Source organism: Psittacula echo (genome assembly GCF_963264785.1).
Source record: "Psittacula echo genome assembly, chromosome: 15".
In the NCBI taxonomy this organism is placed as follows: Eukaryota; Metazoa; Chordata; class Aves; order Psittaciformes; family Psittacidae; genus Psittacula; species Psittacula echo.
In genome coordinates, this window is record NC_137751.1 from 9747688 (window position 1) to 9774274 (window position 26587).

Here is a 26587-nt window from a genome sequence, read left to right on the forward strand (position 1 = left end):
GCACAGTTGCTGCTGCTTTCACAGCATAAAATAAAAACCTCAACTAAGCTCCAAAGACAGGGCCTTGGGTTTGGGGTCACTGAACAAACAAACGGGCTTTGACTTCCTGGCTTCACAGATCATCAAAACCTACCGCTTGTTATGTTCCTATACGACACATTTGAGTCGCAGGGGAACATCTACTAAACAGTACTTCAGCTCCTGCTCTCACCTCCAACAGGAAGTGGATGTATGCACAGATCAGAGCAAACAGATCTCAGTTAAACAATTTAGATGCCCACATTTTCAGAAGGTGCAGAGCAAGGAAATGGATGCTCAGGGTCTTTTTAAGCATTTAAGTGAGGCACTTCAATTAGAGCAACATGGCTCCCACAAAGCTATGCAAGCAAGAGGTACTTGCTAAGGTCTGGCCTGTCCTCCTCCTTCCTCAGACTATGGAAGGATCTCGATGGGAGAATATTCTTAACTCAGCTGCTCCAGTTCTGAGTAGAACAAACCTGTTTGCAATTACACCAAGTCCTGAAAAAACCTGGGGGATGCATCTCTTTTCCCCAAAGCCATTCAGATCCAAGGGAACAGGAATTACTACAAGGACTACTTGCATTCAGCTTGAGAATACGCCTAGAAAAGGTGAGTAGCTGTCATACGCGATACATGGGTTTGCAAAAAGATACACTAGGGAAGCATTTGAAAGGACACGAGCCCAGAGATTAAGTCTCCAGCTGCTGTTCCTTCTTCCTCACTCCTTTATGCTACAAGGCATGAAAAGGAGAAAATAAGGATCCTTCTACACTCAATAAGTGAAGTCTCTAAGTAAATATGGAGTGGGTATTCAGCAGAGCTGTCACAAGAGCTATGGATACACATATACCCCATCACACCTACAGTGCCACTGTGCCCGGGTGGTTTGGGGGTGTCCTAAGAACGGCTCATGAGCACTAGTGGGATGCTGAGCCTGCAGCTCCCTCCTGCAGTTTGCACAGGAGGGACCTGCCAGGGCAACATCCCACAGTGTTAAACAGGCTCCTTAATCAGCATAGAACTCTTTTCTGTTCTATTCTAAAATAGGAAGGAAAACAGGATGAGACATAGACTAATTTACATGCAGAGCTCCAATAAACCAACACTGTAGGATATATCCCTATCAGAAGGTAAGGAAAGGGAGAAAGCAGCTAAACCTTGGAATTATTAAATGCAAAATGTAAAAACATTTTAAGTGACACCTTCATGAAGAGAGCTTTTAAATTATTCACAGTCAATGCAATACAATCCACAGCTAATTACAGTCTATACATGCAAATGAAAGTAATGATAATCATAATGACTTTGCACTTATATACTGTAGCAATTTTCGTCTGAAGACCTCCAAGTCTTTATAAACATTAATTAATCCTCCCATTACGTGTGCCACATAACTCTTACCATATTTCTCCTTTTAATGGCAGGTAAACTGGAGTTCAAAGGTGAACTGATGTGCTCATTGTCATGTTCTGGTGCTGCAGGAGGGATGGTGATGTCTCCTCGGAGGGCAGCCACTACAACCACTGGCTGGGCACAACTGGGAGCTAAGAGAGCAACATATGGAGATGAGGCAGGTTCCTCTGGAGCTGAGGAACAAGAGTCTGACACCACCACCTCACTTGTACTACAAAGACAGCACTGTAGCACACCACACTGCAGCAGTTCCACTGCTGAGATCCATACATTGACCGTAAAAGAGCTGACACTGATTTGAAGGTTTGATTTTGCCTTTGTAGAGTTGTTTTATTTTGTTCTTTTGGTTTGTTTCTTCAAAGAAAACAGTATTGCAAAAGTCTGTCTAGGAGACAGGCTTGTGGAGAAACAGCAAATACCAGAATCACTATTGGTAGCAGCTTTGGCTTTAACTAATGAAGACCTTTTATTTGGAGTTTAGAAATGCAAAGTGAGAGGACATGGTGCATTGCTGGGAAACAGGGCTGAATTTACAAAAGGTTCTGGCACATGGACTCGAATTAAATCAACCAAGTCAGTCTTGTGCCTTCTGGTTTCTCTTCATGGGCTCTAAGCTCTCAAGAAAGGTTCTCCACAAGGTTATGCTAAGGACAGAAGTTAAGGCAGTTTGGGCTAAATGCATCTGACAAGCCGACTATGGGCTTCACAAGTTAGGTATCTATTTCCCAATGCCATCCCATTACATTTAGAGACTCTTCTGCAGCACCCACTCTAGGGCAATAACCTGCTAGGTGCTACCACAACAAAAGTGATTGCTCTAATACAAAGCAAACCCCACAGGACAGTTTGCTGGTTCTTTCTTCGGCTAATGATCAGATAAAAAGATGAACGGACTTGTGAAAACCCCTTGGCAGAATACCTGACAGTCCAACAGACACCAGAACCTAACTTCAAACCCCTCTCATCTGGAATTACTTTCCTGCATCTGCATCGCATGGCTCAGCAAATGTCCTTACCCGTGTTTCTAAAGGCTGTTTTGTGTTAATCGTTGTCTGGTACCATAAAACACAACAGCCATCAATATCAAGCCTGCCAACTTAACAGACTCTTGTAATGGGAACATTTCTATAGACCTACACAATAAGACTAATTGCATGGGCTTGCTGTAAAAGCCAGAGGTCATTTGATTACTAGCTGTTTTGTACCATGAAAGTGCACATTAATTATTTAAAAGATGGACTTATAATTATTGTAAGCTCTAAGTAATTACCTCTAATTCTGGCAAGTGTTAGAAAAACTGATAGTCGAGCAAATTCAGGTTTTAGTCATTAGTAAGCTCATAATTACATTTAAATTGTAAAATGAGAATTATGCAATTTATCTCCCCAATAATGCATAAACATTACAGTGATTGTAGGTTTTAATGGACTATATTATTACTATAAAAAGCAGAGCAGTGATGGGCAGTAAGGGCCAATTTGAGTTCATTGCTGTTATTTTACATTATAATTGACGATCAGTGATTGCACCGTGATGGCTCTTCTCCTTGATTAACAAGGGTAAGTCCATTCCACCCATCCAACTGTACTGCAAAGTAACAAAAGTTACTGCAGAATCAATAAAAAGAAGGGATTATTCTTTTATCAATCCAGGACTAATTGCTGTAGGGAAACAATCCAGAAATCACACATTTACCCTTTCTCTATCCCTTAAGAAAAGCAGAATTCCCAAGTCATGCTGGTTTGGGTAAGGCTGTGTTTTCATTCAGACTTTTCAGGATCTGTACCCATACACTCCTCACCCCTGCCTGAAGCTACTCAGTGCAACTGCACCACCTAGAAAGAACAAGAATGAATAAAAGAATGCCACCAACTAATACCTACACAAGAGCATTTTTCAAAAGCTGCTATTCCAGCCCATCAATGGCAAAATCCATTTCAACATGAGAAAAGCAGTATAATTATACTAGATACAGCTTACTAGACAACAGAAGTGGTCTGGAACAGTGAATTGTTCAGCATCATTCTAGAAAGAGGAACTTTCTAGCAGTAATAAATGCAAGCCATCAAATGCGATCAGGTAACTATGGATGTGTATGCTCCAATGCTTACAGATCACCATCTGCCCCCTCTTCAGCAGCAGCTGTTCACAAGAGATTTCATCCCTGCTTAGCCAGACCCCCAAAGTCTTCTTCACACTGGCAGTAGAGAGTAAATAGGAAAAGAGGAGTGAGGCTTGTGTGAGCCTGGGATACGTTAAACTGGAGCACGGGACAGTAGTTTCCGAAGCACACAGTGACATCCTAACAGCACAGCCACTGGACTCAAAGGACATTTCCCCATATAAAGTCACAAGGGCAGGGAGGTTCTTTCAATTTAATAATGAAATTCCTTTGGTTTCAGATGATGGGTGAAGTGATTTCTGTGTGTGGAATAAGCACTTCACTTGTCAAAGGTGTCAGTCACACCAGATCTGGAAAAGAGATCAGGACAGAAGTGTAGGATATTTTATCTAACTGAAAATGCTTGCAATTAAACCACATTACAAACAAGGTGAGGCAGACAGGATTCTATCCAAAACACAGCATTTTCAGCCAACAGCACTTCTCTCCACAGCCAGTGATATTAGAGTTCAATACTTCCTGACAAGAAAAGGCAACACCAACCACTGTGAGCCACTCCTGCAATTTCCTCACTGATTTTCACCTTCCCCATTACATAGACTTCTCAGAAAACTGACCACTGACACTGGCAGGGGTGAAGACCATGCCATTAGCCTGAAATCAACACTGCCCATGCAGTTAACTGTTGCCTGATTTCAGTATGACACTTGCCTACAACAGTCCTTACTGTCCATAAAAACTCGTCCCCTTATAATGCAGGAGGAATGAAGTTCTGGGACTGTAATTCCAGGCTTGTCTGCAGGAAGACACTCACACTGTGTGCACCTTCAAGGCTGGAGGCTTGCCAGTGCAACTGGCTTGGTTTGACACCAGGGAAATTTAAGAGCTGCTTTGTATTGTTATTTTACAAGCCCTTCTACAGTGTTTGTTTTAAATGATGTGCTGTGTGATTTAATGGTGTTTGCTGAAATGATGAAAGCCAGTGCTTGATGTGCTGTGCTGTGTGACTGTTGTCTTCTCCTAGAGACGAGATATTACTTTGCACAGGAGTTTCCCAAAAGGCAGCCGTAGCTTCAGCCTTTGGGGCACCAGATCTGCTCAGAAATTCCAAAACTAAAATCCAAGGAAATGAACATGCCTTTGGAGTAGCTCTGAATGCCCTTTAGAAGAGCAGCTCTTCTGGGTGGTGGACGGATGGCAGGCAGGAAGCTAGTGCCAGAGAGGGGCTTGTTACTTACTCTGGGAGCACAGAGTCAGGCTTTTATTAGCTTTATGTTTTGAGGCCACAGTCAGATCATTTTTGGTATCAGTACTCAGACTGATCCCTACTCCCCTGTCTGTGAGCTATGTCACGCAGGGCCTTCCACCTGGAAAGGGTTGTTGAACCAGGCTTATCTGCCTGGTGTGTATTTCTGTACTGGTGACAACCAAAGCCCCTGCCCCAGAGGGCAGAGGGAAAAAGAAAGAACTACTTCTTGTCAAATGAAATGCTCTACCTTCCCCAAGAGCAATACAGGATCATCCCTTGGAACTCAAGAGCTGATGACAGTCCTGCCCTGTGTAACTTGCAGGTTGCTACACAGTGAAAAGAGTTTGAAATAACAGGACCCCAGGGACTTCTATGCTGCTCAAGAAACCTAATCCAAAACTTCCTCTCTCACAATGCCCAGTATCAGGTGCTGCAGAGAAGATGCACTAAACCTTACAGGAGCTAAGCAAAAGATGATGTTACCTCATAGCATCTACTAAAAGCTTCAGCCTAATCCCCATTTAGCAGAGTTTCACCTATACACTTGAGCATAACAATTTATATACCCCTTCCAAGGCTTTTTATTAAGTAGCTTAATTCTGCACAGACACATCCAATGCCTCTTTGCACCTCCCTAAATTCCAGTTCTTTGTAGGAACTGCCAATTTGTATTACAGACACATCAAGGCTTTGAAAACACTTCCTTTCTCTAGCAAGTGCTCTCTGCCCTCTGGTTCAAAGGTGTGTCTGGTCACAGGTCAGTGAGTAACCAGAAGGCGTCTTATGAGAAACAACTTTCCAGCCAGTGCACATTTCCTCTGGGATAATGATAGCGATGGCTACATGGGAACAGGGGATCCCTGGGCTGGCAGAGAGTGGATGGGTCACCGAGTACAGTGTCCTGATAGTAGAGGCTACTATATCACATAATCTCCTTCATACATGCTTCAAGCTGCATCTTTAAACAGGCAGTATTTTTGTCTCTGTTATTCTGGCACCAACACTGCTCTCTTCCAGAATCTTGTTGCTTTAATGGTTAAATGCTACCTTATTTCCAGCCTAAATTACTGTCTGGTTAATGTATATGTTTTGCTCTTAGCCAGTACATTCCTCTCTCTCTGCTCTTTAATCCCATATGATATTTTTAGACAGCAATCAGATTGTCTCTTGGTCTGTGATTTGCTAGACTAAACAAGCCAAACTCTTCAAGTCCCCTCTCACAGTACGTTCCCCTTTCCCTTAAGCACTGAGTTCAAGTTCACCTTTCCTGGATATGACTCATTGGAGGGGTACTGCTCCAGACACAGACTTGCATGGGTAATTCCTTACCCTTCAGAGATGGCCTTCATGTGACAAAAACCCCAACACCATACTGCCACCTCCACAGCCGCAGGTCTAAGGTCTTCCCTGAGCCTTCTCTTCTCCAGGCGAACCAGCCCAGCTCTCTCAGCCTGGCTCCAGAGCAGAGCTGCTCCAGCCCTCGCAGCAACTCCATGGCCTCCCCTGGATTGCTCCAACAGCTCCATGCCCCTCTGGTGTTAATGACGAGGATATCACTGTGCTGTAAGTTGGCTGAGGCAGATTCTCACTTGTGTGCTGCAAGAGTCCTCCCCTTCTCTGCAACTCTGCGCACCTGATGTACATGACTGATGTGTTTTATGCATCTCGCCAATGTCCCATTTAATCCCTTGGCCAATATCCAGTGCTCTCAAGTAACTCTGCAAATGCACTACTGGAGCCTGGTGAGCAAAAACAACCCATAAAACCATATGATCATTTCACAGCCATATGAGAAGAACACAGAGAGCTCTGTACCGAGTTAAAAGTCCCCAGCACACCACTAGCATTAGACAAATAATACTAACAATAACTGCTTGCACCAAGGTGCCTCAACTGGAAAGAATCCCAGCTTAATCTGATGGCACAAAGCTGCCTACAGAAGAACAAACACAAATAGGTCCTGTGACACCTGACTGGGCATCAGAATGCATATTCCATCCAGATGGCTATCTTCTGAGACCTCATCCTGGACTGGCAAACAGCAAACTCTGTGCTTATGTTCAGCTGATCTGCATGACAGAGTGAACTCACATCCGCATGGCTGGGTATGGCAAGAGAAATGGAGTAGTTGCACTTCGCAAGAGCAAGACATGAAAACCAGAAGCTCTCACTTCATAGTTTTTTCAATAAAGAATACAGATAGTCTTTTCTTATTGTAACAGATGGATACCAGTCCTACCTGGGAGAGAACATGCACTGCCTGCCTTTTGTAGTCGCATCAAAGTAAAGCTGGAGGATGAAATAAGCCCTGCCCAGCACAAAGTATGACTTGGGCAAAGAAAACAAGTGATAGATCAGAGGGTCCCAGGTTTGGTTCTAGCAAAGGAGAAAAAGATGAAGACTTGTTCTTAAGAAACATTTCAAGGACTGTCAATTTGAAGTCTCCTCAATACAGCAGACACATGCTTTACTACATCCACTGGGATGTGGTCTGGCTGTTCAGCACCAATATCTTCTATTTCTTCTACCTACTGAATATACATAGTTCCCAGTGAGGAAAACTTGGTTATGACCAAATGGCCCTGAAGAATTTCAAAGCTTTACTAGTCTAAGGATTTAACAGAGCTAAGATATGGCTGGATAGTACAAAGGATCTGTGAAACATTCATTAATATTCTACACCATCCTTCACTCTACTCCTACAAAGAAAACACTGTATACATGTTGTCCTGCAGATATGCTGAGGCTGTCAAAGCTGCCTACAGAATTTGGCATCCTAATTGCACCAAAGTTATCAAAATTAGGTGTTCACATGTCCCAAGTAATTCTTTATAAATAGTGCTTAAAATAATACTAGAAATAAAACACCAGAAGATGGCCTTGTGGCATCAGCACCAGGATTCAGGCAATAGAGACACAAGTGCTCCCTCTTGTACGCATTTCCTGAGTAAAGAGCAAGTACACTGTAGTGCATGTCCCAAATCTAAAATAGGAATAATAATTTTTCTCCATCTATTCCTAGTTAAAAATAAAAGACATGTAATGAGGACTTGGATGGTGTTTTCTGATGTCAGTATGCAACATTTAACTCCATACCCCAAGGATACTCTTTAGGTTTCCATCTATTAATCACAGAGAATTATAATCCCAGACATCACAGGCTGCTTGGCTTTATCTTTGTTAGATGAGTGCAGTAGATGATTAACTGAAAGGCACTACTGCTAAATCTTGCCTCACTCACATCCCAGATCATCACAGTGATAGGAACATTACCACTACTAAGAACTGCTTTTGCCTCAAACCCTCTTGATAGAATTACAAGTGCAATAAGAAACTTTCAATTGTGCAGATATTAAAATAAGCAGAAACAGATTTTAATATGAGATCTTCTATACCTGACGAGAAAAAAAATCCTGAAGACTTTTGAGACCTGCAATGCTGTTTCTTTGGTCTAATGTAGGTTCCCTTTCACATGGAATTTTCAGTGACTAAATCTCAGGGAGATCAAAAGAGGCTTTGAATTTAACCTGAGAATTTTTCCCCTCCACATGGAAACGTTTTATGAACCTTCTTTTAAACATGAATCTCTGAGAAGGTGAACAAGGAAAAGACAGTCATCTGCACAGGCTGCAAGTAACCCAGAAACATACAGAAGCTAATGAAACATTAAGTGAAAATGTCCCCATCTTTGGCTACTTAATTCCTCGTGTCCTGCTCTTTGGAAGCAAAACGTAAAGATAACAGGAATAAATCAACAGTTTTGAGCAACTGACACTGAGGCATCACTTCATGCAGATGGATTCATCACTGGCTCCTCCTCAGTCATGATGATCTAATCTCAACATCTTCTGACCCTTTTCCATAGTTCATTACTTTCTAATCACTTGTGGCCCTTATTGAAGAATGCGCCGAGCTTCTCAGACTGAAACAAATCCATGAATTAAAGACAATGGCTTTTTTGCTGTCTTTAGCAGCCTGTCTTTTCTTTATAATCGCACCCATCTGTTGAATCTGAAATTCACTTTTTGAGTGTGTATATATATGGGTAAAAAATAAAGAAAGAAGGGAAAATATTTTAGTACAGAATAAATTGTCCATTGACTTTCTGAACTAGAGAGAGGCACCAGCCCTGGCAGCAATCCAGGGAATCAAGGCTGCCTCCTGCAATCTGTCATCTTGCTTTTTTTCAGTGGAGTTTCTCAGTATTCCTTTATTGACATATAGTTTCTTACCCATGAGCAGACAACAGGAAAAGGGAAGGCTAACAAAATAATGAAGTATTTTGATGCTTGCCTGTAGTCTGCACTGAACATTTTGCAATGCAAATAAAGAATACATGCTTATTAGCCGTCAATCTTTGTGTCAGCTTCTGAAAGGATATAACAATCAGATTTGATATTTACTTTTTTTCTGGTTCCAAAGAGGGACTCTTCCTCCTAACACTCTGCAGTAAAATCATCCCTACTGGGCCACAATAGCAACTTACAGATCAACTTCTACTCTTTAAAGATGATTACATGAGTGACATTGGTTCTAGTAATGGTATCTCTTAAATCAGTACAGAATAACATACTCAGACCCTTTGCAATGGAGCATCTCCCAGGGTTTAATGGATTTAACAAGGACTGAAACAACACCCAAGGCAAAGGGGATGAGAGGGGCTAATGCAAGCTAAGAAGATGAGAAGGGCTTCCTCTTCATTTCAGCTAGACAAACAGACTATATTCTTCCACTTTCAGTAACAAACCTGCAGGACTTGTCAAGCAGCAGGAGCAAAGCAGTCCAAACCACTGAACAGATCTAATGTGCCCTCTGCTCACCTGGAGCTGGGAGGTGAGTGGTGCTCAGGTCTTCTTTCACATATCACTGCAAGAAGAAAGTTTACTTTTGATGGAAGTAAGGCAGAACCTGTCTAGTGAAGTATCTCAGGAGCCATTTGATAATACCCCATGTGCAAGACTGATATCAAGGCAGACAGTGGACAGGGCAGGGAAGAAGACAATGCAGAAGAGGACAGAGATGGGAAAATCTGGCTTTAAACCAACAGTTGCAAAGAAAGGAGATCTGAAAGGGGCTGTGAAAAGCTTGTCCTGCTCTAGTTTTCATAGCCATCCTTTCCAAGCCTGGGTTGGTGAATGAGTAAGACAGACAAGCTTTCCAAAGCACACAGCAGCATAGGCCTAACACAGCAGAAAATTCCACAGTGCACACACACACCTCCTACTTTCTAACTAATAACAGCTCTTGTGAGATTGGGAAATCACTAATGCAGGCGTATAAACACTTTCAAAGCGGCATTTTGCTTCACCCAAGCTTGGGTTTGAGCCAGGTATGTTACCCTAGATGCACGCCAGAACAGAAACTCAGGATGCAGTCCTGATGCGGAAGAAGGTGATTTGATATATCAAAGACAAAACATCCATCCAGGGTTGAATTTACTGACTAAAAGCACTGGAAAGCAATAGGAATCCACAAAATCAAAGATAATACAGTTCTGAAATATAGATAAATATAAGACATATACTGCAAATGGATTTAAATTTCCAAGGCAACGCAAAATGTACTATACCTCACCTCTGTGGTCGCTTTACCCAGAAAACTTACTGGGATTTATTTGGAGCTGTCTAACATGCTGATGACATTCCAACATCATTTATCTCCCAATGCACAGCCAAAGTTGGCAGTGTTATTGAGTAGCTGAACAACCAAGGGATAAAAGCCAAGCTGCTTCTTAAGATCAGTCTCATTTGAAAGTATTCAGATAACTAATAGATGAGTTTACTCTACTTGTTAAGTTCTTCTATGTTCTAAGTAAAACTGACAGTGAAATTAAGCCTACTTGTAGTAATAGCAAAGTAATAACTACAAATACTGTTCCACAGCCTTGGCACATTTCAGTTGCACCAACTCATGAGCCTCAACAAGTGCCTGGTGTGAGTTTGGCTGGAGAGCTGCTCTGTGCCACCCCAACGAAGCTGCATTTCTCCACTGGGCAAGATAATACACAGCTCAAGTAAGTTATAGTTTTGAGACCTCTCTAGACAAACAATGCTATAAAAAATGTGCCATGTTCTGTCCTCAGCAATTCATCTCACTGTCAACTGGTTATCATAAAAGAAGACTCCTGAACAAGCAAAGAGTAAGGTAAAGAAAGCTTCTTAATAGGGAGGCGATGCTTAAAGCACAGCTTGTCATCTCCAGTGCTGGATTATTTGTAGACGCTCTGTCCTCTCCAAGGACCTGGAGCTAGTACAGATATGTCGTGAAATAAATCAAACTCCTATATCTTCCATCATATCTTCTGACTATCTGTATGACTGTCATATTTCCCATCTTATCTTTTGTTGTGTTTTTCCATGGAAAGTCAATAAATAAGCTTTCCTTTCTTTACTTGTCAGCTACACTTCTGGAACAGTTACAAAAACACAACCCACTCCAAGAAGCCTATTTCATAGAACATAACATTATACACAGACCATCTCAAGCACAAAAGCAAAAGACTGTCATGTCCAACTTCTAAAGAGTGTATGAAGGATGATGACTTCCTTTAAATGCTCTGTCTGACTCTCTTTTTTTGCTTTAAAGATGGTTTTCAAGTTTACTTCAGAAAAACCATTCTCCCTGGCTGGAGAGAAACAGCGTGGACTATCCTGAACAGTCACTGTCAGAGTGCCAAGCTAAGCACAAACCGAAGGGACACGACATCACTGCACAGGCTGAGTCGAGTGAGACTCCCACGTCTGAGCTGAGAATTTAGATGAGTTAAACGAAAGCACTGCGAAGGAAGAGATCACTTTTCAGACCGTGCCCAAATGGCTTCTCCAAGCTGCATCTCCACAGAGGGACCAAGCAATAACCAGCAGTCGAATCTATTTGCTGTCAACACCAATGCCCAAAGCACCTCCTATTGTTTGATGATGCCACATGTTTGGTATGTCTGTCTGTACAAGACAGAGAAAGAAAAAGAAGGTTATTAAAAAAGCAGTTTGGCTAAATAAGGGAGCTCATTATGTGTGCTATTTCTGTTCCTCAAATGTCTGCCTTCCTCTCTTTCCCTGGAGGCTTCTAGAGAAATCTGACAATCAGGGCTGAGGTTTACTGTCAGCTTCCATTAGGCAAATCAACCAGGCTGAGGATGAGGGGGAGCACAAGGGGAAAATTGCCTTAAAAGTAAGCTGATTCAGCACCAGTAATGCCTTTGTGAGCACACCCATTGCCAAATGTTACTTCATGAAGGCACTGTGCCGTAAATGAGACCTTTCACAGTCCCCCTGTACGACATGAAATACAGTGTTCTGTCAGACCCACAGAGGAACCCAGCTCACAGCAAGAGCTTCCAGTGCTCTGACAGAGCAAATGACCTTCAGCGTGTTCACCTGCCATGGAGCTCATTTCCGCGTTGTAACCGAGGTGTAAAAGTGATCTTCATTACCTGAACCAAGACACATGAGTCTGCAGAGCAGGAGACTTGCCCAAGAATAAGAACGGACTCCCTGGACATGGAGCATTGGATCTGACATTTCAAAATCTCAGCATTATAAATTTCTTGATCTATTTCTCACTTTCTCCTTAGAAAATATTGATTTCCCATCAGTGATTTTATATGCATTTCATCAGTTTATATATGGAGTGTAAACTGCTCTCCACAGAAGAGAGGTCCAGTTTTAAGCAGAAAAGGTTTCTGCCTTTTATGTTTTTAACCACTCTGCTCACAAAACAAGCCATTATTTCAAGGACAGGTCAGCCTCCAATACACTGCGATTCAGCCTGGTTGCACCTTATATGTCTTCCAAGATCAGTCACTACACACAGACATAGAAAAGAAAAATTAGTCATCTGCTATAGAAAATAGAGATGTTCCCCTGGTTAGAAATAGACATAGTGGGGGTTTACTGTGCAACACAGCTATTTGCAAAACTGCAGCCACCAGGGCAGGAAGGCAGCTTGTACATTACGGTTTTCACAGTAACAGCACGAAGAAAAAAGATTCACTTCTCCAGCTGTGAGATGCCTATGAACTGTAATCATGCATGTCTTCTTTGTCATCAAGCAGTTGTGAGGCACCATCAAATCAAACTCACAGTAAACAGGGGATTACATTAAATCATGTATTTCCTTACAATCACAGTCATTTAAATAAGCCGCTGACCCACAGCAAACATCACCAGTGCAGCCACAAACAAAATGAGATTTAGAAGCTTCTATAGCACCTGGGCTTAAGGACACTGTGCGTTACAAGTGGCAGTTAACTGGGCAGTATCGCACCTCCTTGGGGTGTGACTGTTTCAGGTATTACATCTTTGCCACAAAGGGACAGACCTGCCCAAAGCTTTGAATTAACTGGTGGAAATGGGATGCGAACTGCTTGCTGGCCTCCCATCCTTGCCTGGCCATCCATCCCTCTCGTCCACACACCGCAGGAGACACCAGCAGCAAACCTCTCTGAGACACTCCTGCTCGCTTCTGAAGGCTTCAAGGAGTTAAGTTTCCAAACTCAGGAACATTTGTCTCCTCCAGCTACCAAGGGGATTGCTATCCATTTCCTTACCAGGCTCCAAAGCAATGCCAGCCACAGAGAGCTGCTGGTGAGATGGTGGCACGAAAGAGGAGATGAGGAATGAGCGGAATGAACCCTGTGAGCAGCATGGGGACACATGTTCTCTGCAGGGCAGTAACAGAGCCGCGGGGAAGAAAGTCCTTACAGAAACTCAGCCTTGCACTCCAGAGCCTCAGGGCTCATCTGCATTCCCAACCTCATGTTCTCCTCAGCGCCTCTTCTATCCAGGTCCCCAGGTCATGATGCCTCCTGCTCTCCCCCAAAGCCACAGCTGGTGTGGTGGCAGCAGCTGGCTGATAAGCCCAAGCCACTGAAGAGTCCACTGTTAAGAATTAACAGATGCTGTTTCCAATTCCTAAAGACCACTTGAGACTACGCAGGAGCGACTCAGTAATTGTCTGAAGTAGGGTATGTACTGAGAAAAGCCAAAGTCTGGAGGATAAAACCTGCCTTTTGCCTCTCCATATGTTCTTCTTCCCTGCCAAGCTCACTCGATGCACAAGAAAAGTTCTCTACTTCCGTTGAATCAACTAAACCAAAAAACAGACAAAAATTTGCTGGGATGATCCTCTCCCACTCAAGTATTTCTGAATTAATATCTTATACCTTAGAATAAATGCTTTCCAATAAATCCAAGTGCTTTGAGCTCCTATAGTCCCAACCCTAAGCATTTCAGTGGAAAATTAAGGCCTTTTAAAAGTGAGGTTCTTCCCATTAAGGAATCCAGATTTTCAGTGTGCTGGGCCTGGCTTGTTTTCTTTTTCAGGAAAAGCTCTGCTTCATGTCACGGGGTTGGAAACTGTTGTGCAAAACACGAAAGAAAGACAAACTGCAGTTTGTTTTTCTTCAGTATAGCAATGGAAAACCAACCTTGCTTAAATCTTCATCCATTTCTGACAGGGTTCCCGTATCCTGCAAGTTAATCCCAAGGAAAGGCCCCACGTACCCAAGGTCAGGGAGGGAGGAGAGTCTGTGCTGGCGCAGGACGCAACTAGAGCTGCTCCACTGGGGCTCAGTGTGGCCCCAACAGCCTCAGAAATACCAGGAAAGGCCTTTCTGAAGTAGTCCCACACCACAGGAGGGAAAACTGATGTCTCTCACATGAGAAGACACTCCTGCTGCACGCTCCTGTCAGGAGTCCATTTCAGAGCTGAAGTTCACAGGATAAACCATCCAACCTACCACAAATTGTCAAGAAATGCAGCTAAATAGCAAACACATGTAAGTCCCAGGCATTTCCCTCAGCCCCACTTGTTCTTTTTTTAGCCTCAGGAGAAAAGCACATTCTTCTGCATAATTTATTTCTTCAACAAAATTATGCAGAAAACTGCAACTAAATTGCTTTTCCTGATTAAAACCAGAGTATTTTACATTCTCCTCCCCACCCCCCATTTCTGATTGTTTGATTTTTATCCTAGAGTCTCTTCTCCCTAGGTAGAGCTCTTTAATTCTGCCTAGAAAGCAAGACAAACCCTGTCTGTTCCTACCTTTCACAGCCCATCCCCAGGTATGGGCAGGGAGATCTCCCATTGCCCCAGCCCCACCTCTATAAATACGGAACCCTGCAGCCCAGGGGCTGGTCCTGCTGTGGGTCTTTGTGGTTTAGGGCTGGGCTTGCTCAGGTGAAGGCCATTTGCTGATGAAAGAGGGGAGATATTTTATCTCAGCCTTCTAAAAGGGCTGACGCTCAGTTCTGTAGTGGGAGGTCAACACTATAGATGCTGGCACAGGCACTTGTACAACAGCAGCATCAAATCACAAATCACCCCAAATCAGCTGCATTTGGATCAACGTGCTGTTCTTTGGGGTTTCCGCCTACGAGTGTGAGAAACTATTTTTATCACACCTGGAAAAGGGAAAGGAGATCAGTGGTTCATGGGAGAGCAGTTCCACCTCCCTGTGAACTCCTTTCCTCACGCAGCAGTGATGTAGTGCTTCTACCCACATTCAGCTCTGATGAACATGTTGGCACAGCTCTTCAAACACCTTCCTTTAGTGTCTGCTTCCAGTGCAGAGGTTGGTTACAAACCTTTGCCTGCCCACTGCCATGCTCTTTGCACAAATAAAAAGGGATGGATTTTCACTTTCATTTAACATCTTCACCTGGTACAAGGATCCCGACATGCTGAGCCAGTGCTGAGCCATGCTTTATGGGTTCTGCCTGCCTCTAAGAAACTCAGGCTATGGCAGTTAAATACAGGCACACTCAGTATTATGTGACAGGTTTACTTGCAGAATGATGGGGCTGTAGTTTTCTGGCTGTTTGTGCTTCTTCCACTGGGTGTTTAGCAGCACCAGTGGAAATGAAAATGCAATTGGTGCAGCCCTGTGGGGATCTCTGAGTTTTCATTATAGCAGTAAGGCCACCTCCCTCCTCATGCTTGTCTTTATTAACCACAAGTGTAGTAAGTGGAAACAGGCTCTGGGTCACACTCCCAGATGAAGGAGGCCAGAGGACATGGGATGAGGTCAGGCAGGGGCTGTTCCTTGGCCATTAAATCCTCCTTCTCAGCTGTCGTAGGTTGTTTGAGGGTTGTTTGTTTTAATTAGTGGAAAGAGATAACATTACTGGTCTCCTCTGCATCTCTCTCCAAGACCATCTTTTCCCATAAACCACAGAAATCAGTCTGTGTGGCTGCAGCGTCTGTACTGTTCACTGGTTTAATCGAGACTTAAGACACATCCCTCATTTTAGGCCTATGGAGTTACAATACACAACAAAATGGCTGAAAAGCACTCTTAAGAGCTCTGTGAGTTCCTTTCCTACAAGAAAACCAGGTGCTGGGAAGTGGAAAGCTAGTCAGTGAAGTTCAGGCAAGTAGCAAAGCTTCTATACAGAAATACACACTGCAACCACACAGTCCAACTTCTCTCAACAAGTCTGGGAGAAAAGACCCCTTTAGAAGCATGTCTTGAACACTCGTTCACGCCTTGTTCTAGTAAAGAGAAAAAGTCTTACAACCAGGAATCCATCCTTGGAAAACACATGTCCAGGAGTCATTTATATACCAACTCAACCACTGCTTCAGGAACAGAGCTGACCTCTCACAGGTCTTCTCTGCTCTACAAACAGATTAATACCAATCAACACTGCTTTGAGCTTATGGGTGCTCCTGCAGCTTATTCCTCTGCCTTGCATAGACTGAGCACAACCAAGTCCCTGGATAAAGATGCCAGGGCTCAGAATCCACATGGAATAGCTGGGTCTAACCATTGGAACTGTGTCTATTGCCATCTGCATACAGCAAGTCACAACTCCACAGACTTCTGGGTATTCAGGTTTTGCTAATTTCATCAGTGCTGCCTGAACTATGCACTTGCTATCACTGCATTTATCATTCATGTCTCTACTAATAGGATACATCAGCTATTATAAACCCATCACTGCTATTGACACATCTAATGTGTCAGACACATTCCGCTTTTCCTAACAGATCATTAGTGCACTGATGCTGTCTCCCTTCTTGAATCCATTAATCACTGATCTTTAGCTGAAAACTTCAAATTAACTATTTTCTCTATTTTGGCTTCTCTTTTGCTCACTATTAACTTTGCTTATGATAGTATTTTGTGCTCTTCTGGGCTTGTCAAAGATCCTGGTAGGAAAGGAATTCCTTTAACACCAAAAAACGCATTAATGGGGCAGTTTTTAACTGATACTTTGAATGAATTGTAAATGCAACAAGGATTCCCAAATTTCTCCAAATGAGTGACTTTTTTCTTAGTTCCTAAGTTAACACATACGATGGCTCCCAACAGTAACTACAGGTAACAGGATTTAGTGGTTTTATTTGCGAGTTTGTCTGTACTATTAGAGCACCTTTATTTCTGATGATACGTCTCCAAGGTGTTACCTAGGAAGAGGAAACCAGAATTACCTGAGGAGTTTCTGCACTGTTCCCTTGGGAAACAGTGGTTTTGTTTCCCACTTCAGACTTGGTATCACACTATTGCAGGTAACAACCTTTTGAGAGCAGTGATTAAATGCACAGGTTGAACAAAGCTGTACATATTGTACTTTAGATTCCAGCTGATTACATTAAATATTCCAGATTCTCAGGGTCCTCTCAGTACACACAATGCTCCACTGAGCAGACTCATCATCAATATTTAAGCATTCTTCCATATCAAGCTGCTCACAGCCTTATTTGATAGGTAGCAATGGAAATGATGTAGCAGATAGCAATAGGTTTCACCTTTCCACCAACATCTTGTGTAGCTACAACCCCATCTTCATTCTCTTCCCGAGCCCATCTCACTATGGAAACTGATGTTCCAGTCCTCACACACCTGCTCTAATCCCAAAGACCTGCTGTCCAGCTGAGAGAAGGCAAATAACCCTTTGATGTCATGTCAAAAAACTACACGCACATCTGGCCCTTTGCCTTAGGGCTTCTCTGCTTCCACCACTACATGGATCAAAGCTCCAAGTACTTTGGACGTGGACACGTTGAAGCAAGTCTGGAGGACTGGAACACCTCTGCTGTAGAGACAAGGAAGAGTGCTGGGCTGGTTCAGCCTGGGGAAGAGAAAGCTCCAAGGAGACCTTAGAGCAGCTCCCAGTGCCTAAACGGCCTACAAGAAACCTGGAAAGGGGCTTTGGACAAGGGCCTGTAGGGACAGGACAAGGAGAAATGGCTTTAACCTGCCAGAGGGGAGACTGAGATGAGCTCTTAGGCAGAAGCTCTTCCTGTGGCAGGGAGCTGGAACTAGGTGAGCTTTAAGGTCCCTTCCAACCCAAACCAGTCTGGGACTCTATAAAAGCTCCTGTCTAAATGCCTCCTGGAGGCCACCCTCTTCCTGCTGGAGGGGATGGAAAGCTTTGGGTCTCATGTGTTCTAGGCACATTCAACTGAGCATCCCCTCTTGTGTCCTGAGCCAAGCTCTAGTCCCCCAGCTTGAATGGAGACAAGGAAGGATGCCTCTCCACAGATACTAATAACTGAACTTACAGCAATAATAAAACATGATATGCTCCACTAGATCTTTCATTTGAAATAAATCCTGTGACACAGATATCATTATCATTTTTATCTCATCAGAAGTAACTATCACATTTGTGGGTAAATATAATGGATCAAAATGGATGCTTCTTAGCAAAGGAATCTGTACAAATACAAACAGTGGAGATTAAAGGGCTAACAACAATGTCTGCTGCTGAAGCTCCAGCAGCACCCTGTGTGCACTCCCAGCAATCTATTTACAAGGAAGATTTTAAAACTAAATCTCTGGTATTACCTCTGCTTCCCCATCAATAAAGTGGTAGCCGTAGGCACACATGCCAGTGGAAAGCAGGCTGGAGTTCAAAGATGTGGCACACGAGAAAGTAGCAGGGATAATTTTCACCTGATATCACATCATCAGAAATTGCTACACAAAATTATTGTGAATTATGGGGGCCTGCTGTGCATTTGATTTCCCACAGCTGCCACCACAGCAGTCACTTGCCTGGAAATTAAGTGCATGTTTTATCTGCTCACAGGAACAGAAGAAGGGGAAAAAGGTAAAGAAAGAAAAACATATGCTGAGAAGCTCTCTGGAAGCGCCCATGCCATTCCATGGAGCCACAGCCTGTTTCATGGCTGCACATTGGAACAACCAGCAGGGACACGTGGTGCTGTGGCACTGGGCAAGATGGGCTGTGTCAATCAGCAGCAGACCCAGAACAGCCATACCACAGCTGTGTCCAGCAACTGCAATATGTTCATTCAATTTGCATTCCCTGCAACTCACTTCTGTCCCTTATCTCCAGCAAAGGACACTCCACAAAGCACATTATTCCAGTTTCTCTCCTCCAAAGCAGGCAGCAGCATTAAAAGCCCCTGCAACTGCCAGGAGCTGTGCAATTAGAGCCTGGGAGCCTGTCGGAAATGAGAGGCCTTGGGGGAGTGAGGGGAGGGTGTTTCTGTCCTTCCTACATCTGAAACTGCAACACAAAGCTCCTTCCTAAGCACTTGCTGTGCGATCACTGTGCTTGATTTGAATGCCTCCACTTGTCGGGTGGGTACCGCTTCCCCGCAGTGAGGCTGACAGGCAGAGCACCACGTTGACAGCCAGAAAGGCAACAGCACAAATGCATTTCCCTCCTGCACCCATTATAATTCTACTCCAACAAACCCTGACCGGAAAAAGCCATGTGGTTATTTCTTTCTGGGGCAGGTTTTACTGGTGTGGAAACAAAGATACTTGAGTCACACTTCTGTGTCCCAAGATCATCAAGTGCTTCTCTGAGTGCTATTTAAATTTCACAGCCTCCTCAAACAGTAGGTCAATCAAATCCAACGCTGCTGGAGCTTTGTTTCCTATGGAAATGACACACTGTCTAGCTGGTGTGCATCTGCAGGCCCTCCTCTAACACGTGCTGGAACCACTGGCCTATTTAAAGAAGATCTGAGAGCCAGAAGCCCCCAGGAAAACACACCTCCCAAATTATTTATGGCCCTGGCCACCATCACTTCAAGGTGCAGAAAGGAAAGCCATTGTGTGAGTTCATCGGGCAATGCAGGCAGAAAACAACCTCAGCCATGGAAAAGCTTCAGCCAAAGCTTGTACTTTCTTGAACAGTGAACTGAGAGAAACCCAAAGGAAACCAGACCTAGGATATTCTGGCTCACAAATCAGTTGCAGACCTTAGTCCATGTTAGCAAAGGGCTTTCTACCAGCTCACACAAACCAAACCCGGAACCAGGACCCCAGTCTAGAAGCCCTGACATTTCCCTGTCAAAGCAATGCCTTGAGCCTCATCTCCTGGGATAGTCACAGGTGCAATCACTACCTTGATTCCTGCGCTGCTCCCAGCACCACAGGATCGACTGCATGTAAAATCAGGAGCAATAAAATCAGATCTTCACTGGGCTGCTTTCTGTGTCTGGACATTTTCTTTCAAGCACCTGATTTTGACCCTTGGCCTTGCATTTTTAGCCTTTTCCTTTGAAAAGGACACTGCCTTTTGATAAGGTAGAGTGAATATGGATCCTAAGAAAAAGTGAAGAAAAGCCACTGTGGCAATTTCATCCACACAAGTGCCTTTTTCAGATCTCCTCAGGAATTCCTCTGGGATTTTGGGGTATCCATCTTCATACAGGAGGACTGAGAGAACAGAGTTTATCTGAGATGAGATAGGAGACTTAAAGCTGCCACCCAATTGCCATCAGGGCTTGTTCTGCAAAGAGCTAGGTCCTCCTTCACTGGGAAGTTGAGGCAAAGAAGAAATTCCTGGAAGTCATTTTAACAGTAAATGTATGCTGGCACCAAGCTGGTATTTAAAACAGATATGAAGTTATTGTGAGCAGCAACTGGATTCTTACAGAATATGGAAAAAGACTGAAATTTGGGGTTAATCAGGAGTATAAAGTACTGTTAGAGAAAAACTGAAAACCAGAAAAGTGCAAACACGTGGTGGTAGCTCTGCAGTACAGCGTGCAGTCAAGTCTGGCATTTTTTGCCTGTCTGGAAGGAAAAAGCTAGTTTGAGAGGCAGAAGGGGTATTTCTGTGATTTGGATTGTGACTGGGGGGAGAGATGGAGGGAGATGAGAAACGGAAAGGAGCTGGGGTTTGCCTTAATTCAAAATATCTTGAGCTGTTAAAATTTTGGCCCTGCGTAGATAACAATGGAGGAAGGAACACCCCTTGTGGTATCTCTTTTCTTTAGGCATTTCCATGCCTAAAAGTCACTGTCTGGCATTAATCCATCTGACCCCTAATAAAACAAAATAAATACACCTCAGCAGGTTTTGCCACTGGCTTTGTCCAGTGTAACCTACTGGTTAACTGCCTGAACCCAGAAGTGGCTGTCACAGCTCATTTGTGTGCAGACAGCCAGCTCTGGGCAGGACATGGCCTGCCATCAGCTGGAGCCATTCACTGGGAACAGCCACGTTAGTCCCAGCTTTATTCCAAATACAGCAGAAGCAAACACAGAAATAGCCCTGAGTAGAAAAGCAGACGATCATTAAGGGAAGAGAAGGAGGGCTGCATTTCTCTGGCTTCTCAGTTGGTATTGCCAACAACAGAGGAACACAGGGATTATCTTTTTGCTTCCAAGGTTGGGAGTCCTGTTTCAGGTTTCATATAATCAGAATGGTGCAGCGCAGACAGCCATAATAACCTGCTCTGAAAGCTGCTCGCTGCACAATGACAAATTGCTCATGGGCAGTGATGGCAAAATTTAATCCCTGCTCTTATAATGCAACCCGCACAGCCACTCAAGACAACATAATAGCACTTTTGTAGCTCTCTGCTACAAACATCACTTTGAAAAGGATACAGCTGTGGAGGGGAGTCTCCACATGCGTCATTTTTGGCTGGGTACCAAGCAAGCAGAGCCTCAGACAGGCTGTGCTCCCTCGTACAGCTCTGCCAGCTACTGCATAGTCACACTCAGGGAAAGGAGCGGAAATAGATGGAGCAGTGTGAGCAGTAAATTCAAGGTAAGTTACTTGGCTAGATGAACAGGTTAGGAATTCATCTGCTGAAGAACTGGGAAGAGAAGGAACTGGGAGACAGCTCCAGTCTGGGATTAATCTACAATCTATAAAGCACTCTATGGACATAGGCAAGTCTCTAAAGCTGAGGTGTGTCAAACATCAGCCATACCTCTGTCAAATGCTGACCCTATAACATAGTCATGGACAGAGGATACCAGCACCAGCTGGGTGGTAGACATAGCACCAGCTATTTCTCTCCTCATCTTCCCTCAACTGTTTTCCTGAGCTATCATACTGTTTCTACCTGCCAAGTAAACCAAATAACAGAGCAAAGGAGGCCAAAGCACACCCCGTCTCCTCTCACCACTGCGCTAGTTCTGCACAGCCGGAGTTCCTCTGTGCCCTGCAGAGCAGCAAGCATCTGACCCAGCCACAACCAGAAGAGTCCCTTTCACCCCCTGAGCATTGCTGTTGCTGGGGAGTTGCAGGAGGCAAGGCAGGAAGAGCCTGGGTTTCAGCTGTGGACCTGAAGGAGCAAGAATGCTCTCCAGACCTGACCATGGCAGCTTGTGATTTGAATCTCTACCAACCTGCTGCTGACTGTTGCTGAAAGCACCAACAAGTATCAGCCAGCATTAGTTCATGCAAAACAAGTCCAAGAAAACTATAAGCTTCTTATGGATCACACGAAGAGAGATAATGCAATGGCATCCCACATGATACCACTTGGGCCTCTGCATCCTGATACTTATAGGAAGAATTTCCTTAGGATGGCCTGTTTCTCACAACAAAGCTTTGGGACGTACCCTCCCTTCCTGGCACAAATAACAATACAGGATTTTGAGTGAATTGCCTAGTAATTTTGTCATGAACTGTTTTCTCCTTCCTCCCCACCTCACTGTATTACTGCTGGTAACAAGGGAGTTATTATCAATCAAGGCAAGCTACATTGCGATCTATGCCACAGAAATCCATTCCAGATCCAAGGATAAAATGTGATTATATTTACACTTCCTTGACACAATTCAGGCAGCAAAATAACAGCTTTCTAGAGACATTTTTCTTCTTCATATTTAGATTTGTCAGTATTGCAGAGCTGTGTGAGAAGGGAGGAAATTATTACAGCAGCTGGGATTCAGTGATATGTTTTAGTTGCCTTACAAATGAAGATGTTCAGTTTATTGTGTTGTCTTCCCATCTTTTTCATCTCCAAGTTCCTTGAATACTGTCCAGAACATCCTCCAGATTGATGAGATTGCATTTCAATCAATACAGCTCTATGTAAATCTATTTTTGCTTTTGACACATCCCATAAATTATTTCTCCTTATAACCTTAATTGCTCTGTATTCATCACAGGAGATGGGATTTCTAACTCATGCAGCTGTTTACAAATTCAATTTGCAATTAATGAAGAAAGTCTGAGATTAAGCACTTCATACTTCCCCATCTCAATTTGAAAAGGATACAATCATGTTTTATACAGTCAGACTGTGCTTGGATGTTTTTATGTTAAAGATGTAAGCTTCAAAACCACCAGAGAAATGCAGAAACTGCCTTGACCAATGTGGCCTAAGTCAACCCAAGGCTGGGCTTGTCCCGCTGGTGGGAACAAACACTATTCCTCATAACAAAAGTCTCATTTCTAGTAGAAAACCGCACGTTTGCTTCTCCTTCCAACTCCAGCTATGATTTTCAGCCCATCCATCCTACCTCGGACACCAAGGAAGCCTCCCATCTCAATCCATATCAGTGCCTGCAACAGAATGACCTGGCACAGCCAGGAAAATCCCTAAAGCTTTGCCCTGGAGTGAAAAACAACCTATTCTCAGATTTTTACATCTTCTTTCTTTTTTTAGGAATTGTATTACAACTCCTACAGAGTATTTCAGGGAAGGGTCATCTCCTGTCAACTCCTCAGATTCACAGAGACAGTTTTCAAATGAGGACCCAGCCTGAGAATGTTTCAGTATTCTCCTCACAGGCATGTTACATAGCAGGAAAGATGGGAAAAGGTGTCAACCAAAAGCATCAATAGCAATTTTTAAGGAACAGACCTGTAGAACTACTGTTCAAATTTGATAATATACCATAATGCACCGAGTTCATCTGCTGGAGAGCACACGGAATCTGGGAAAGAATGAAAGCACTTTCTTTTACAACTGGAATTCAAGACCTCTCCACTGGCCAATTTTCCAATACCTGCAATTTGTATTTTCTCTCATTCAGAGCCTCAATCCTCCCCATCTCTAGCAGACTGCCTTAGGCAAAGCAGAGCTCCTCTTTTTTTCACTTGTCCTCTTTTTTTACCTTCACCACTTATACAGTGAATTTGAAACTACAGGGTGCAACAGGAACATGTCCTTGCTCTGTCAGTGCAGGCACAGAAAACTCTAGAGAAAACATAAATGTATTAAAAAAATTAGGAGCCAAATTCCAGTGTAGTCACTGCTTATGGATCCAAGGTGATCAAGGCCTTCCCTAAAGACTTTTGTACAAGCAAGAATGAGGATCTTGAGCCTGTGCTACATTACCTGCTACTGGAAGGTTATAATATCATTTATTAGAAATGCTGTAAATTCCTCTATGTATCCATCCAGTAAAAAATTAGATATGGTGCTGCAAGCTTCCTCAAGTAACACCACTACTACTATTCAAGCATGTCTATGTGTTACCATGTGTTTACAAAGGGCTCCATGCTTAAAAATAGACTAGAAACTCAACATAGGTCTTGCGAATCACACCAACAGCTCTAGAAACCTGTCCTGATACAGTACCAAAACCTGCTCGACTGAGCAACTGGTATTTGCTTTTGGAAAGGAACGGAGTTCTGGTGCAGGAAGAATGAAGTTTTAATAAAGAGCAGTGACTGCTGAAGGAATACTGAGGATGAGAAGCCAGGAGTCAGTAAACAAGCAGATGGTTAAAGAGGAAGGTTAAGTGAAGGTTAAATAAAACATGAGAAAGTAGGTGAATCAAAGACGGAATCCTGGAGGAAACAGAAGTGTTAGGCAGTAACAGTGTGTATTCACATGCATGTCTTGAGGGAAGCCTCTCCACTGCATTCTTCCTTTCTTCCTTTTACATCCACAGAAGAGCCCCACACACTTCTTAGCACTGCACATGTCCATGGCATCCATGGAAAAGTACTGAAGGCTCTTGTAAACCACAACAGAGAAAATGCCACGGCAGGCTTGGGGAGGGGAGAGGTGAAAAGGAGCTGAAAAACATTTAGAAGCTCCTTGCCTTGAAAAGATAACCTCAAAGTGGTGGAAATCACCAATCCCAGGTGATTATGAGCACTTCTGTGCCGGACTGGCTCATGCCAAAAATCCTCCTTTCCTGATGGCTTCTGGAGGGGAGATGAAGCTGCTTCTGCTTGCCCACTCCAACCTCCCTTCTTATCACCTCCTTTTCAATCCACTAGTGACCTCTCTTCTAACTTTATCAAGCCATCTACGAGAGGGATTTCCTTCTTCCCAATGTCAGTCTTGGAGGTGAGTGTGTTCTGGAAAAGCAGTAACTTTGATAATGAAATCCTTGGCAAGGCAGTGCGTGCTCACTCCATGCTTCACCGCCATATGGCAAAATTTTCCTCTCCAACAGATCTAATAAATAGTGTTTACAAATTCTTAGGCATGCCTCCCTAGCAAAATCCATTAAACCCACAACAAATACACTTATCATGGCATTAATTTGGTTAGAGATTTTCTCAGAGTATTGACAGCCGTATCTAATTTCTAAGGATTTATTTTTATTTCAAAAGATATTGGATGTATTTTTTCTTTACCACTACAATTCCTTTATAATCGTGTTTCCTCTGAAGGCACAGGGCAGCTGCTTCACAATCATCCACTGCTAGACTACAGCCCCTCAAAAATATCCTTCAATAATTAATATCTTATATTTATTCACCAGTTAAGAACTTAAACTTTCCAACAGAGAGCTGCAAAGCCCTAAGACCATTCTTCCTACAACTGAACACTGACATTTCATGGTTCAAACACCACTCCCTGCAGGGAGATTATCTAGTACCATGGTCTAGATATTAATATCTGCAGTCTGTGAAGTAGGATTTAATAATCTTAGATATAAATTTTAATATAAATTCTCTCACTCATACTTGTTTCTTCTTAAAGATGAAACCAAGCAGACACCTCAAAAGCAGAGACTTCCATTTCTATTCAGTATCAGTTCCTGGTGCATTTTCTTTCTCAGTCAATCAAGTGACCTCTGCTAACAACAAAACACCCAGACTACTAGTGAACTAAGTGTCCTGCTGATGGATTCAGATGCCTACATTCCTCCTGAAATAGATATTATCTGCCATACAGATTCGAGGCTCTCTTCCACCCCAGTAGTTTCAGATTTAGCATACCAGTACAGACACATCAGGGCACATGAATGCTAACATGGCATGGATCCAATCCACCGCAAGGACCAGTATTTCTGGTACATCATCTTCGCTACGTACTGGAGCCATGGATTCATCCTCATCTCTTTATCTATGGAGAAACACTGCAGTAACAGACTGCTGTGCTCAGTGAGTGGCAGCTCAGTTCCACGATACAAACACCCACATGTCAGCACCAAGCAGCAGATTCCCACTGAATCCATACTGTTAGAGAGCTTTGAGCACCCAGGGTTGTGTGAATTGTTCATGATGACAACTGAACTCAGGAATGGAGTTTCCTTCTGTTTGCATTTCTCTTGATGGGACACAGTTCCTCGGTTATGACAAACTCCATTCTGAAGATGTGTGAACTGTTACAATTGAGTTAAAATGTGTGCAGCGCCAA